The sequence below is a fragment of the Mauremys mutica genome, chromosome 7, assembly GCF_020497125.1.
Source record: "Mauremys mutica isolate MM-2020 ecotype Southern chromosome 7, ASM2049712v1, whole genome shotgun sequence".
NCBI classification, from domain to species: domain Eukaryota; kingdom Metazoa; phylum Chordata; order Testudines; family Geoemydidae; genus Mauremys; species Mauremys mutica.
Window position 1 is genome coordinate 21,845,527 of NC_059078.1, and position 15,208 is coordinate 21,860,734.

At 54.6% G+C, this 15,208-nt stretch overlaps 1 protein-coding gene across 5 annotated transcripts in view; it reads right to left on the minus strand.

Annotated features, from left to right (window-relative positions):
* Positions 1-15,208, minus strand: part of PLXNA1 (plexin A1) — a 290,782-nt gene that overhangs the window by 150,497 nt on the left and 125,077 nt on the right. The window lies entirely within an intron of this gene.

Below are 15,208 nucleotides of genomic sequence, written 5' to 3' on the forward strand. Positions count from 1 at the left end.
CACTTCCCTTTGCTCACTTTCATCCCACTGCTCCTCGTTCCACCCCACTGGCTCAGTCTCAGGCAGCCAGTCCCTCCTGGCCTTTTCCCTCATCAGAGACACACAGGCAGGAACTGCCTTCCCATTCATCGTCATTCAGCCAGGCTATGCGGCCTTCGCTCTGTTCATCCCTCCCCAGAAGCCAAGCCCTGCAGCCACCTGGTTATTTTTGCTGCTTTCCTCTGAGCTCCCTTCAGTCTGTCAATATCTTTTGAGCTGGAGGAGGCCAGAATTCCCAGGTCGCTGTCCCCAGGGCTGTGAAGAAAGGGCCTTGTGCCCCCTTACTCTGGGATGTGGTGCCCCTTGTACAGAAGAGCCCAGATCTGAGCCGTGTCTGACAAGGGGGATGGGGATTTGACACAGTAAAAGCCAGAAAGGGCTACCACCTCCGTAGGCCAGTCTCCCTTGAGATTCAAGGCGTTATTCTGGGTCGGGCCTAGGAAGGTCTAGGGATCCCACTGTATAACGGAGATAAGACAGGGTCAGCCCAGAGGTTCAGAAACCACCTCTGTTCCCCGAGCTGTGCAGGGCCCCGGCAAATGCTTTAATCCCTTTACAGCTCCCTCTTACATTAAGTATCAGAGGGGTAGCCGTGTTAGTCTGGATCTGTAAAAGCAGCAAAGAATCCTGTGGCACCTTATAGACTAACAGACGTTTTGCAGCATGAGCTTTCATGGGTGAATACCCACTTCATCGGATGCAAGTGGGTATTCACCCACGAAAGCTCATGCTGCAAAACGTCTGTTAGTCTATAAGGTGCCACAGGATTCTTTGCTGCTCTTACATTAAAACTCTTCCTAAATGCCTTGCTTTCTCACTGTACTGCAATAACCACATTAGGAGCACCACAGGGACAGTCACCCCCTAGGTGGGATTAAATTCAGGGCTAATTCCCTGAACCCAATTGTCACTCCTTGCTTGCAACAAACAAACACACTCATAGACTTTAAGGTCAGAAGGGACCATTGTGATAATCTAGTCTGACCTCCTGCACATTGCAGGCCACAGACCCTCACCCACCCACTCCTGTAATAGACCCTGAACCTTTGGCTGAGTTACTGACATCCTCAAATCATGGTTTAAAGACTGCAAGTTACAGAGACTGCACCATTTACTCTAGTTCAGACCAGTTCGTGACCTGTTCCCCATGCTGCAAAGGAAGGCGAACCTCCCCGTCCTGCCAAGGTCTCTGCCAATCTGACCTGAGGGGAAAATTCCTTTTCAACCCCAAATATGGTGATCAGTTAGACCACGAGCATGTGGGCAAGATCCACCACCCAGGCACCCGGGAAATAATTCTCTGGAGTAACTCAGAGCCCTCCCCATATAGTGTCCTGTCTCCAGCCATTGGGAATATTTGCCATTTCCACTTTCAGCTAATGGCGTAGCCTGGGAACCTAGCAGAATCCAGCAGCCCCTGGCCTTCAGCAGTCTCTGCAGAGATGGTGTCTCAGAACTGGAGCAGGAGGCCCCACACCCATTCCCAGGAGGAATCCAGACACACAGAGAAAGGGGTGTTCTCCAGAGCCTCCGGCCCTGCTAACAAAGCCAGCGCCCGTGACCCTGTCACTCAACCACACTGAGCCCCTGGGAGTGGGAGACTGCCATTCTGCATGGATCTGGCAATCACATGATCAAAGCGGCCTCGGGACAGGCCAGAGCCTTTATGGACATGTTCCTCGCAGCAGTGAGTCTCTTGGGGCGCAGGCAGAGAGGCAGGCTCCTTCTCCACTACCAAATGGGAAACAGAACACTGGCCAGTAACAGGAGCCACGCTCCCGCCGGGACAGATGGGGAGTTCCAGGCAGGAGGTCTCGGAGCCTTCTGAGCCCAAACCCTGCCCCAAAACATCCAATGCACTGGCTGCTAACAGCAAAGGGATAACAGAAATTGGCTTCTCCAAACCTCACCCAAGCTCTGCAGAATAACCCCCTCCCGCCCCACCCAGCACCCCAAAGCATGCTGAAAGCTTTGCAGTCCTCGCTGCAATAAACAGACTCCAGCATTTGCATAGTTCCCACTCAGGCAGAGGATGCGGGGCTGGGAAGGCAGGATCCCAGTGTGCGGCTGATTAGCATGGAAATATATGCAGCTCACAAACAAACCGGGGCCTGTTTAATTAGAGCGGCGCCTTTGATTCACCACCAGCATCCCGCATGCACCAGTCCCGGATTATTTTTAGTCAGTTTTACAAAACAAATGTATTTAATTAAGAGAGACACCCCTGAGCTACTATAGAAAGCGGAGAGCTCCACGTGGTGGGGAGAGGGGCTGCCCCCTCGCAGGGTGTGGGGCACTGGGGCCTATGGGCAGGGTGTAACTCTGCAGGGAGGAGCTGACAGCTGCTTGGGGAGCAGCAGGCAGGAGCTGAAGTGTGTGCCTGTAGCCACTGATTTCCCCTGTAAGCACTGCGCTCCCCGCTCCCTTACCGGCACTCCCCACCCCGTTACCAATGCTCCCCGCTGTGCCGTCCACATGGGCCCTGCTCCCCACCCCGTTACCAATGCTCCCCGCTGTGCCGTCCACATGGGCCCTGCTCCCCTCCCCCTTACCGGCACTCCCCACCCCATTACCAGTGCTCCCTGCTGTGCCGTCCACATGGGCCCTGCTCCCCTCCCCCTTACCGGCACTCCCCACCCCGTTACCAATGCTCCCCGCTGTGCCGTCCATATGGGCCCTGCTCCCCTCCCCCTTACCGGCACTCCCCACCCCATTACCAATGCTCCCCGCTGTGCCGTCCACATGGGCCCTGCTCCCCACCCCCTTACCGGCACTCCCCACCCCATTACCAATGCTCCCCGCTGTGCCGTCCACATGGGCCCTGCTCCCCACCCCCTTACCGGCACTCCCCACCCCATTACCAATGCTCCCCGCTGTGCCGTCCACATGGGCCCTGCTCCCTACCCCATTACCAGCGCTCCCCAGTGTGTCGTCCACATGGGCCCTGCTCCCCTCCCCCTTACCAGCACTCCCCACCCCATTACCAGCGCTCCCCAATGTGCCGTCGGCATGGGCCCTGCTCCCCTCCCCCTTACCGGCACTCCCCTCCCCGTTACCAGTGCTCCCCAGTGTGCCATCGGCATGGGCCCTGCTCCCCTCCCCCTTACCGGCACTCCCCTCCCCGTTACCAGTGCTCCCCAGTGTGCCATCGGCATGGGCCCTGCTCCCCTCCCCCTTACCAGCACTCCCCACCCCATTACCAACTCTCTTCTACGCCCCTCGGAGGACTGCCCTCCCTTCCCATTAATGACGCCTCTGTTCCCTTCCCCCTCTGCCCTTTTCTGGGTACCCCCTGCTCAGATTTGGGATCTTGAGGATCCTCCCTCAGACCCCAAACAGGAGCAAAGCTTCCGCGGCGCACTCAGCACTAGAGCACCCAACAGTGCTGTGTGGGGAACAGAGCAGCACACCAGGAGCCAGGGCACCTGCTCTCTATACCTGCTTCCAGCCCAGCTCCCGGCACAACCCTTTGCAAGTCACTTCCCCGAGTCTCGGCAAAAGGTATAATTTATGCTCCTGCCCTATTTTAGCAGGCACTGCCTGGCGGTGCTCTAATGAAAAGTGCTTCACAAGGGGTAAGCGCTGTCTGTGCCTAATGGCGAAAGCCCAGCCAACAGCTTCCCAACCCTGACCTGAAGGGAGTACAGCCCACACTGTCCAGGGGCAGCGGCTATGTGTGTGTACAGCACCCAGCACAACGGGGTGCTGGTTTGCAACCAGGGCTCCTAGGCACTACCACAATACAAACAACCACCAGCCCCAATGGGGGCTGAGCACGAGTCCCAGCTCCCCAAACTCCTGACGCACACAGTGCTCCGGCTCCTAACAGGCGGGGTACCTTGAGTAGAGAGCTGAGGCTGATTGTGTCCTGCCCATGCCCCCACACACAGCATCAAAGCCATGGGCACCTCCTTCACTTTCCCCTGCAACCCGGCACGGGCTCTCCCATGGGCTGTGGCAATGTCACAAACCCACCTTCCTTTCCAACCCCTTTACAGGCCACAGTCAGAGCGCCGAGAAATCAATATAGTTTTACCCTGGTTTTAAAATAGATCTATGGGTGGCTGTCACTCCGGCAGTAATTTTTAACTAGCAGGGTAATTTCCCCATTACATTATTGCAGTGTGCAGTGCTGGGAAATAGAAAGAGACATTAAAAATAACAGACGTTAAGCACTTCAAGCTAATGCAAGGCTTCAGGAAAAGCTTCGGAGTCATTGCTCCAGCCCAAAGAGGGATGGAGCTGAGCCCCTAACGGTGTGGGACACACTGGAAGGGAGTACATGACCCTCACCAACGCAGGCAGGCAGGCAGAGAGAGACACATAACTCTCTTGCATCTGGGCATCTCTTCTCCTGTGAAAGGAGAGGCCAGAGGCAGCAGACGGGCGGTGTCAAAGGCAACACCCAGCAGCTTAGGGTTCTGGGAGCACAAAAAAGTTGGGAGGCTGTGGGGAGGGGGGATTAAACTACTACTGGGTTGTCAAAGGGCCCTAAGGTGGGGCAGGGGAGGGGGAGGGCTTTTAAGGGTCTGAAGTTTCACTTACAGTTCATAGTAGGTAAATTGAAGGGAGTGAAAGGCTTGGGGAGAGAGTGGGGGGAACCTTTCCACAATACACCTCATGGCCCCCACCCCCCGGGGAAGGCTTTCTACAGTGCACCTCACCCCCCCCAGCTCCCCAAACCCTCACCCCCTCCAGCTCCCCAAACCCTCGCCGCCCCCACCCCCGGTGAAGGCTTTCTACAGTGCACCTCACCCCCCCCAGCTCCCCAAACCCTCACCCCCTCCAGCTCCCCAAACCCTCGCCGCCCCCACCCCCGGGGAAGGCTTTCTACAGTGCACCTCACCCCCCTTAGCTCCCCAAACCCTCACAGCCCCCACCCCCGGGGAAGGCTTTCTACAGTGCACCTCACCCCCGCAGCTCCCCAAACCCTCACAGCCCCCACCCCCGGGAAAGGCTTTCTACGGTGCACCTCACCCCCTTTTCCAAGCCTTCAGCTGGTAGGATGGGGAAGCTCTGGTACAACCAGGATGTCACATGCAGAATGCACCCTCTGAAAGGCAACAGCCATTGAACTTTGCCACAGGCAGCTCTGAGGAATCCGCTTCCACCTCCCATTTCCACTGGGTGGGGGGTATTTGAGAGATGGGGAGGAGGATGCAGGTTAATCATAGCAAACCCCTCCCTCCCCCCAGGAACCATGTTTCTTCCTGCCTACCCTGCTCTCCTTCACCCAGGGGAAAAGACCGTTACCAAAAAAAAACTCCATTAACCTTTCTCCTCATCCTGATGCTGATAATTACCCAATACTAATAATTACTCGTGCTAATTTCTCACTCAGAATTCTTGCCCTCATTCTGCCTGTCTTGTGTGAGCCGAGCTGAGTCCTCAGCCAGGAGTTACAGCCACAGGCTGGCTTCAGGCAGCAGCCTTAACGCGCTGTATCACGGAGGGAGAGAGGCAAAGGGGGGCTGGAAGGAGGCTCCCCAGGAGAGGAAGGGACTCCGAGTCCCTGAGGGGCAGGCTGAGATGGAGAAGCCACATGGGGAGGGTCTCTCTGCCGTAAGGCCAGCAGGGGCAGTGCGTTAAGTCCCTAAGAAAGGTGCAGCCTCTTCTGCCCACCACCGTCAACACAAGGAGTGCCAGAGGGAACCAAAAAGGGCGGGTGCTGGTCAGGTTGGTGAGCCATGCTGGGCGATGGGTGGAAAATATGGGGATCCCAAAAAAACACCTCGCCACAAACAAATGTGTGGTTCGACATTAGAACACCCTTAAGACTGTAGGCCCCTGTTCTCGGTGAGCTGCACCAGCTGGCTCCAGGGGACAATCCAAGGTGTGAAATCCTCTGGAAACCTCTCCTGGGAAACCTGCACCATTTCATCTGCAGGACATGGAGCCCCCACATCACTGCAACAGTGCCATCTGCAGCATGGACACTGCTGAACAAACAGTGACCACTCACTCAGCCAAACCCCACAGCTCCAGGGAACACCGCAACCCCAACACCTAGCTCAGAGGCATGAACTTTTCAAGCAATCATGGGATGTGAGCAGAGCTGGGTGGATTTCAGGCCAAGCTGGGCTGATTCAGGGGGCCAGGTGGGAACCCTTAAGCTAAACAAGGGCGGTTCCAGTGGTGCCCTGCCTCCAACCAGGCAAAATTCTGCAGTTTCATTTCAAGCTTCTGACATTGCTCGATCCCAAGTGAGAAGCGGAGCCGAGGAAATGGGCCGATGACCCCACGTGAGCCAAGCCAGCTGAGTCACATTGATGAAGCCAGGAGACAGGCACACTGCACTGCAGGACAACATCTCAACAACCACAAGGCCCAAAGTACTCAAGATCCACAAGATCCCAGGGCGCAGGATGGATGCGGTCTGTCCCTCTGATATGAACAGACTCCTTACCCTACCCTCCCCTATACAACCCAACTCTTTCCATCTTGTGCAGGAGCAGAGCTCTTCCAGCTCCTTTCTCTCCCTGCAGTAAAAGGTGCTGGTTGTCTGGGCAGAAGCAGCAGGGATGCTGCTCCCTGGAACCATCTCTGTCCAAATTTACACAGGCCAGCAGCCCAAGTGCTCCCCTGCTGGGTGCAGTGTATCCCAGAGGAACTAGATCAAGCTGTTACCTCTGCTGCCATGGCAGCGGGGCTGCTATCTCTGGAGGGCACGACCCAAACGTGGGAGGAGACTGGAACAAGAAAATTACAGGGTGAGATTTTTAAGGGACCAACTCTAAAAAATAGCTAGTGGCCTGAGGTTGGTTTGCAAGTAATACAAATGCAAAAAAGTGTCTCCATGGTGGCATGTGCAAATAGCTGGTCAGGAGCCGGACTCCCTTCCCATGCGAGCAATCAGAGGATTTTCCTTTGCAGGCACAGGGGCTGCATTTTTGCAGACCAAGGCCTGGGGCTTGTGGAAGTGTGACCGTAAGGTTCTCACTGAAGCACCTAGCAAAACCCCTCATCAGAAATTTTAAAAACTGCTTGAAAATGAATCCTAGCTGAGAGCGTGACCCTACCAAGTGAGCTGGGTCAGCTTCGCAGCAGTGGGATACACGGCCACAGCAGTGCAACGGCATGGGATGCGTATTCTAGAGGGGTATTCTCTCTGTGTCGCAGGGGAGTCCTCTTCCCCACGAGACACACACACTGGGAGAGGAGAACTCCTGAAGATGATCAAGAAAAGGACTGCAAGCAGTTAGCTTGGAGGTTATAATACTTTGCCTTTCCAAAGCACCCTCTCTCCAAGAATCTCAAAGCACTTTACAAACATCAATTACATTTAGAATACCCATGCCTGGCAGGTCATACGTGAGTATCACCAGCCCCCTTTTACAGATGAGGAAAATGAAGTGCAGAGAGCGGTCACACTCCGGAGTCCGTGGCAGAGCCTGATATAGTGCCTTAACCACAAGACTGTCCTTCCTCCCCTGATCTCTGGGTAGAAGTGTCAGAGACAGGTGCAAGCAGAGCTGACGCCCTGTAACAGGAAGCAGGGTCTGGGAAGGTTACATCCAAGCATGGGCCAGGAGAAGCTTAAGGGAGGGGGCGACATTCCTGAAGTGCAATATGCAGAACCTGCTCCTTTCTTGTCTCCATACACACACATTCGCTCCCTGGCACTCTGCCTTATTTCTCAGCTCTTTGCCTCTTAAACTGAACTCAACATTAATGGGGGACATCTACTCCCGAGGAGCAAAAGAGCAGCAGGACCCAGCCAGCAAAGGCTGCAGTTAAGCCAGAATCATGCCCAACATGCCAGAGGCAGGTGCTTATCTAAAGAGGACACACCTTGATAAAGATATACCCTCCCAAGGGCAGCGCTAAGCTGACCTCCACAAGTCACCTCAGGTGGAGATCAGGGTCAGACACTGGCAGGAGGTTTGAAAGGGCTGGATGGTTTCAAGACTACTACTAACAACATTTGTAGCTCAAGTTGCCAGGGGAAACCAGATCTCATGTACCATGGTGTATGCCGAACATTTGAAGAAGAATCTTCTCCATAACCCTCAACGTGATATTGCATAGACAGGGCAATTACATGCATTACAGGGGTTCCAACTTCATGCAGAAGTATCCCATATGAGCCCCATATGAGTGGGATTCCAGCCTAAAGAGAGCAGTGGTCTGATATTCCGTGGTAGGAGAAGTGATACTGGACTCAGTGGACCCTTGGTCTCATGCTGTAGCTATTCCTCCATTCCTATGTGGCTGCGTGATTATAAGAGAGAGAAGGTGGGGGAGAAAATATCTGTTATTGGACCAACTTCTGTTGGCGAGAGAGACAAGCTTCTGAGCTTACACAAAGCTCTTCTGCAGGTGATTACAAGTCATTGTCATTCTTCAGGTGACAGGACAAGCCAGGCCATTGATGACAGGACAGGACAGGTAACTGATGACTAGTTTCTCAGGGGAAGAATGGCCTCCCCTCAGCTTGACACTAACCCCAGCACAGGTCATAGGTAGCCAATGGTTGATGGCAAGTCAGCTCAGTTGATGGCAAATCAACCCAACCCCATTCACAGCAAGACTACAGCGTTAGTTCATGGCCTATCTCAGAGGCTTGTGGCTAAACAGAGCCATTCCTCTGGCTGAGGTTTAGGTGGCTCCCCCCACCCTTCCACCACCCCACGGATTCCAGTTGCTGTCTTGCTTTGATTTTGCATCAGCTCCACTTGAACCACCCTAACGAGTGCCCTGGATCAAGGAGCTGTTCAGAACGTGTCCAAACCCAATCGAAGAACGAGTTATGGGGATGGAGCAGCTACAAGTGCTGCTGTTAGGAAAATGTTGATCCCAGACGGAAACCCTTGCAGTGTGCAGAGGGACAGGACTGAGACATGGCTGCAGTGCACATTGCTAGGCCAGCCACCTTCTCAGCTCTATGCTTCAGTGGATAGTCACTGCATTGATACACGAATGCTGGGAACCATGATGCAGTGCTGATCAATATTCCCTAAGAACCAAAGGTATCTCAGGGCATCAGAATGTGCCTCCCCAGCATGTACTACTTAGCCTGGACATTGGGGATCCTAATACATGAACAGTCTGTGGAGCGGAATGTGGTTGTGAGTCGGGGGTAGATGGGATTGTACAGTCCCATCTGGGAAACTCCCCTGTGACACATGGTTTTAACTGTTCTGGATCCTGCCAGGCAGCCAATACTCCTACATGCCTTAACCCAATGACATTTCCCCTGAACTGATGTAGGAGTACATGACGGTACCTCCCATACGGCTTTTGGAAAGATGCTTAGAATGTGTTTTATGCTACATATGCCATGTAACACATCTCAAAGGTTATGATCTCCTGAATGTATTAATCCTATTTGTATGCATTTATCATTTTTGTATTCAAAGTTATGAATGTTATGAATGTTGGCTGTGTACTGGCTTGATTTCTAAAAAACCTTAGTAGAGCATTTGGTCAGTTCCTGGAGAAAGGAATGTTGAAATTAAGTACCTAATCAAGAAACACTTAAGGGACACTGGATCTTGGAATGCTCCAATCCACATAAGAAGGCTACTTGAGGACATTCAAGGTAGCCTGTAAACAATGGATGCTACCTGTAAAAACTGAGAGTCATGCATGGACATGTGACACAGATTTCCCCCTGTGACATCAGGTATGGTTATCATCATGGATATACATGGGGTTGCACAGGCCACCTTAACTTATGATTAAGGGTTAAGGTTACACAGTCCAACTTAACTGTGGCATTTCCTAACTTTCTTGGGTTTGGCCTTAGAATATTAATGTTCTTTTAACATAGTTTTTTTTCTGCATAACAATTCCTATTACTGGAGCACCCAAAAGCTCCAGGCAGGATCTGGGCCCCACTGCATTAAGCATCATACAGACACATGTCAACACTCTCTGCCATAAGGAACTTACAGTACGAAGAGGCAAGATACAGTGGGTGAGCATGTCAATTGGGGGTGGGGGACAGTAACGAGAACATATTTCACAGACCCTAACAGTGGGCATAACTCAGTGGATGTGAATCCATCAAAAGGTTTCAATATTTTGCAACCCCTCAGTGGCCGTCTCCCTCACTGTCAACAGCTGGCAGCGTCACAGCAGAAGTAGGACTGGAGGAAGGCTGTGGAGGAGGACAGGGCTTTACACATTAGTTCAGGCAGTGTGCACCATGTGTTGGGGATGGGGTGGGAGAAAGCACACAGCTGCCTGGGGAGAGTTTACAACACATTGGACTAACTCTCTGATTTTATCCATGACAGAGGATTTCCTCGGTGCTCCACACTTGCTGGGGCTGGCCATACCCAGACAGCCAGAGTTTGCCTTCTCCTAACTAGAAGGAGGTAGGGTACCTATAGGAACAACACAAGGGCTACCCAAACAGGTCATTAGGCAGTATGTGATACAGCTCATAGGCAGGAGGGCCAGTTTGGCTCATGTCCTTAGACCTTGTCCACAGACAGAAGTTACACTGGATTAGAACAAGTCGGCTAACACAAGGTTGAACAGTGTGTAGACAAGGCCTTGTGTTTAATATTAGGTCACCTGGGCACAGTTAACTCTCAGGTCCACAGGGTTCCCTCCAGCTGACACAATGGTAACCATGGCCGTCCCTGCCAACACTGTATTTCCCAGGGTAGGCCAGGCTTAGAAGGTGCATCTTATGCTGGTGACAGCCCTGGAGATTGCAGCCTCTCTGCCTGCAGGTCAGAGTGCGTATGGGCAGGAGAAGTAGGGCGAGCTCCCCTCACCCCAAAGGCCTTGGGCCTGCCCCAGAGAATCTCCTCATAAAAGGAACATTTGGTAACTGCACTGAGACTCACCAACTCATTACACATATGTCCCCAAGCAACAGCCAGATGGAAGCAATTCTCAGCCACTCCCACCCCTGGCCTGGATCCAACTGGCTCTTTCTCCCCTCACAGTGCCGGAGCTGTCTAGGCTCCCAGAAAGCGCTTCAATCTGGCACTTGCACTGGAAAGCACTCCAGCTAGGAGGGACGGCTGGACCCCAGCACCTGCACTGCAGAAAGGAGTCCATGGTTATCGCTGAATTTCACCCTCCACATGCCCCTGGTTCTCCCCAGCCTGAGCACCGTCCCAGCCCAGCCCCACACCATGCCACCTCACTCCGCGGTGCAGGGGGAGGCTCAATGTTTCCCACTCAGAGTAGCATCCTATCAAGACAGGGAATTAGGGGGGTGGCTCCCAAATCAGGGCGATGATCGAACAGTAACATAATGGAGGAACAAAAGAGGCAGGGAAAGGAGACCTGACTCTCAGTGCCCCCCGCCTCCTTAGACAGGGGTCACACCTCTCCTCTCCACAGCCACCTCCCTCTCCCTGGTCCCTACCCTGGCTCTCCTCCCACTTCCCCAAGTCCCTCCCTCCCTGAATTCAGCATCCCCATCCCCTCCCTCGCCCACCCCTGGGCCTCACCTTGTCTGTGTCTCCCCACTGCAGGCCCCTCCCGCGCCAGATCCATTGCACGATCCCTGCTGGTCCCTACACCCCCTGGCACAGCACTCGTGTTGCTTTGTACTCTTATCTGTGCGTGGCTGTGATTAATTCTCGGTGGCTGGCAGCAGCTACAAGATGGGGCGCTTTAGCCCGCTGCCATACTTCAAAGGCAGGGATTTATCTGCCTGAAACACACTTTGCAGCCTTTTCATGGGGACCCTTTCCAGTTCCACAGGCCAATGCAAGAGGGGCTTATTTATGGGACTGCATTTCAAAGGGCCCTCTCCTTCCCTCCCCCACCCCCTCCTGGTTTGTGTTCGGCCCTGACACCTGCTGGAGGGGATGCAGAGGCACAGGTTCCCTTTCAGCTCCTAGCACTCACAGCAGCTGCCATGCTAAGCTTTCTGTGGAAGCTATTGGAGGGCAAAAGGGCAGGCTGGGTAGGTGGGGGGGCTGAGCAGAGGCAGTCTCTGGCGAGAGCTCCAGACGCAGGGCTGCTGTGGGGGCCGGTCAGTGCCGGTGAAACGGGTTGGAATGAGATGCCCAGAGACACCAACCCTCTGCTTATCCTAAGAGCAGAGGCAAACCCCAACGCCATCCCCAGCACTGCCCTCACTGCCTGCCCCCCGGGACGAGAGAGGATGTCAGTCCTTGCCCTCACTAACTGGATGGCCCAAGCAGGTGCTGATTAGGGTTTTGTGGGAGAGAGCAAACGAGGGCCCCTCCTCACCCCTTCTGCCTGAGTCCCCCCCGCACGCTTCTGCCAGGGAATTGGGATTGGTGCATGGGGCTTGCTCCGCCCTGCCCGCCCGGTGCTGTAGCCAGGGAGCTGGGTTGTGGCACAGGAAGTGGCTGGCACGCCGGGCGGGTGGGCTGAGCGGGGTCAGGGCGCACAGGACAGACGTACACATACTGCACTGCCCAGCAGAAGGAACTGCACCTTTCCCTTTCTACACCTCCCAGATGGACGGCTGAGCCAGCAAGCAGTGGAAAGCCAAGCCAACAAGCCCAGGCTCTCCTGAGCCAAGACAAGCCTGGGGCTGGGGCTGGGGCACACGCTCCACACTCTGCACTTCAGGCTCCGGTCATTTGGGTTTTTTTCTATTAATAACAGAAGAATTTTGCTGTGGTGGCTGCCCCGCTTCCCAGCAGGGCTCAGAGCAGCAGGGCCCAGCAGGTGGGAGGAACAGAGGCTGAACGTTCATGCCGCAGCAGGAGGGGTTCACTAGTCAAGCTCAGCGGACTGCTCAGCCACGTGCCTTGCGGGGGGGGGGAGGAGAGGGCTTCAGAGGATTTGAAAGGTTATTGACGGGAATAATTTCTTATAGAGTCTGCGCCTCTGATCCTGACTGAGCCACAACACAGTGCAAACTACATATAGGAGCTGCCCGGCCCACCACAAACACAGCCACCTCTGGGGTGGAACGTGCCAGCTGTTTGACAGGGCACAGCAGCACTGCACGCAACAGCTTAGGGAAGCAAATGGAGAAAGCGAACGGAAATTGCAGGGGGGTTTCGGGAGACAGAATGGAATTAACCACACTGGGATCTGGCCAGGACATCCGTGGGAAAGAGTGGGCAAGACTTGAGCTTTATGTCTCATCCATAAGAGGAGCACTGGGCTGGGTCTGGGGGAGGGGGCGATATTGAAACACGCGGGACAACTGCAGGTTCCCTCTGTGCGTACTGGAGCACAGGGACTCGGGAGAGGAGGGGGAGGTCCCCCCCCATATACATTCCATCTCCCGCCCACCCTCAAGAGCCACTAGGAGACCTGTGGTACCCAACAGCTGTCAGGCTCAGCCCCTCGCTCCCCCTCCCCATCTCAGATTTCTAAGAGAGGGGTCCTTATTGTGGGATCTGGTACAGGCGAATATCTTTGGGGGCGGGGCAGGGACCCATGCTGGGAAAAGCCATCTCAGCCCCTTCCCCCAGCCCTCCCGCTGGGGCACAAGTCACATATTTCCCCTGCTTTGAAGTGGCAGGGATGGAATGGTTAGGGCCCGCCCCACTCCAGAGAGGAATGCTGAGCAGAGCCAGGGCTGGGGGGAGGAAAGGGGAGGGCGCTTCACTAGGACTCCCTCCCAGGCCACATCTACACTAGCAGCTGCCTTACCCGTGCCAGCTAGGAGAGAGCACTTGAGCGGACAGGGCACAGGCATTTGGCCCACCGGGTCACCTCCACAGCACTCAGGGTAGCGATGGTGAGAAGAGCGCAGAGGAATGCTAGTGCAGATACAGCCAAAGGGGAGCCCCCCTGCCCGCAACAACGTCTGTCCATCTGTCAGGCCACATTAGACTGAGAAGCAGCTGAGTCCCCTACAAGTGCCCAACTGTTGGGCACAGGTGCTGGCGTGAGTCAGCCTTCAAATTGCTTTGGGTCAGGACTGCAGTATTTCAGCAGAGCTGGGGCTGGGGCAGCCCAGGACTGGAATCGCAGAGGGCTGCGGGTCAGGACTGAGGAGCACTGGCAGAGCTGGGTGCGGGAAGCTATGTAACGCCAAGTCACCCCTACCTGACTCATCCTTGGTTTCTATGAGCACAAAGCCCCACCCAAACAACTGAACGAAGAGGGGAGGCTGTGCCAGCTGCATGTGCACAGGCTTTTGAAGCAGAGAAAATTATTGTCTCTTCAGAACAGCCTGAGGCTTGGATTTGCAGCCAGGGCAAGGATTAGAGAGAGCAACCTCTAGCAAATGATCCCCAACTACCATGGCTTCGGTGCTGGGAAGGGGGAGTGAGATAGATGCCAGCTGCAGATGCTGTCTCTGGGATCATATTGGGGCCAGCAGGCAAGGTGAGTTTTCCAGGAGGGAGCCTTTTCTAAGGGGGTCACTCTCAGGGGTGGAGGTGGAGTCTCCCAAGGAATGTACCCAGCATGTAACCACCCCAGCAGGCTCCCAACACCACAGCTGGCGCTGACTGATGCATCCACAGCTGCTGCTGATCTCCCCCACTTTCCCTGCAAGCCACTATGGGAGAAGCTCTGAGCCAAGCCTGCCCTCCACAGAGGCTCCACAGTCCCTGCATTCCCATGGAGGAATCTAAACTATGTGGCATGAAGAGGGTGCTGGGCCTGGTGCTCACTCTCTGCAGAGGGAGGGGAGGACTGGACCCAGCCTACCTTTGCTCTACCCTTCCCCCGCCCTGGCTCCAGTTCCAACAGCTGCTGTTCAAAGGAATTTATTCTTCTCCTCCGGTTGGATTACAGACATGTCTCTTTCCAGACAAGCAGCTGGGCAAACAGGGCCTCGTGATCATGGCTGCCAGTGGGGTCTCTGGTGGAACATGGTCCGACCTGTTATGGAGAACTATGGGATTAGCCAGCATTTTGGGGGAGAGGCTTCTCTATTGATTTATTGGTGCAATTTTCTTTGTGAAAAATCTCATGTGAGTGAGAGGGCACAAGCTCCCCGTGCCCTGACACGAATGGGCATGAATCTCAGGAGCCTTTGGGATGGTGGGCATGAGCCCACACATACCCTGGGGATCACAGGACAGTGGGCTCTGCACCCTGGTGAGGATACATCATTCTGACTCCCACCCACCCTCAAACCCCAGCCCTGGAACGCTGCCCGTCTCAATAACCCAGAAGGGCTCACAGCCTACAGGTTTATCATGGGCACCCAAACATGACTGGTGTGTGTCTGGCGTGACGGAGGAGGCTACACACAACATGACTGGGCTATCACTTGAGATCACCAATGATGTGATGTGAGATCACGATATGA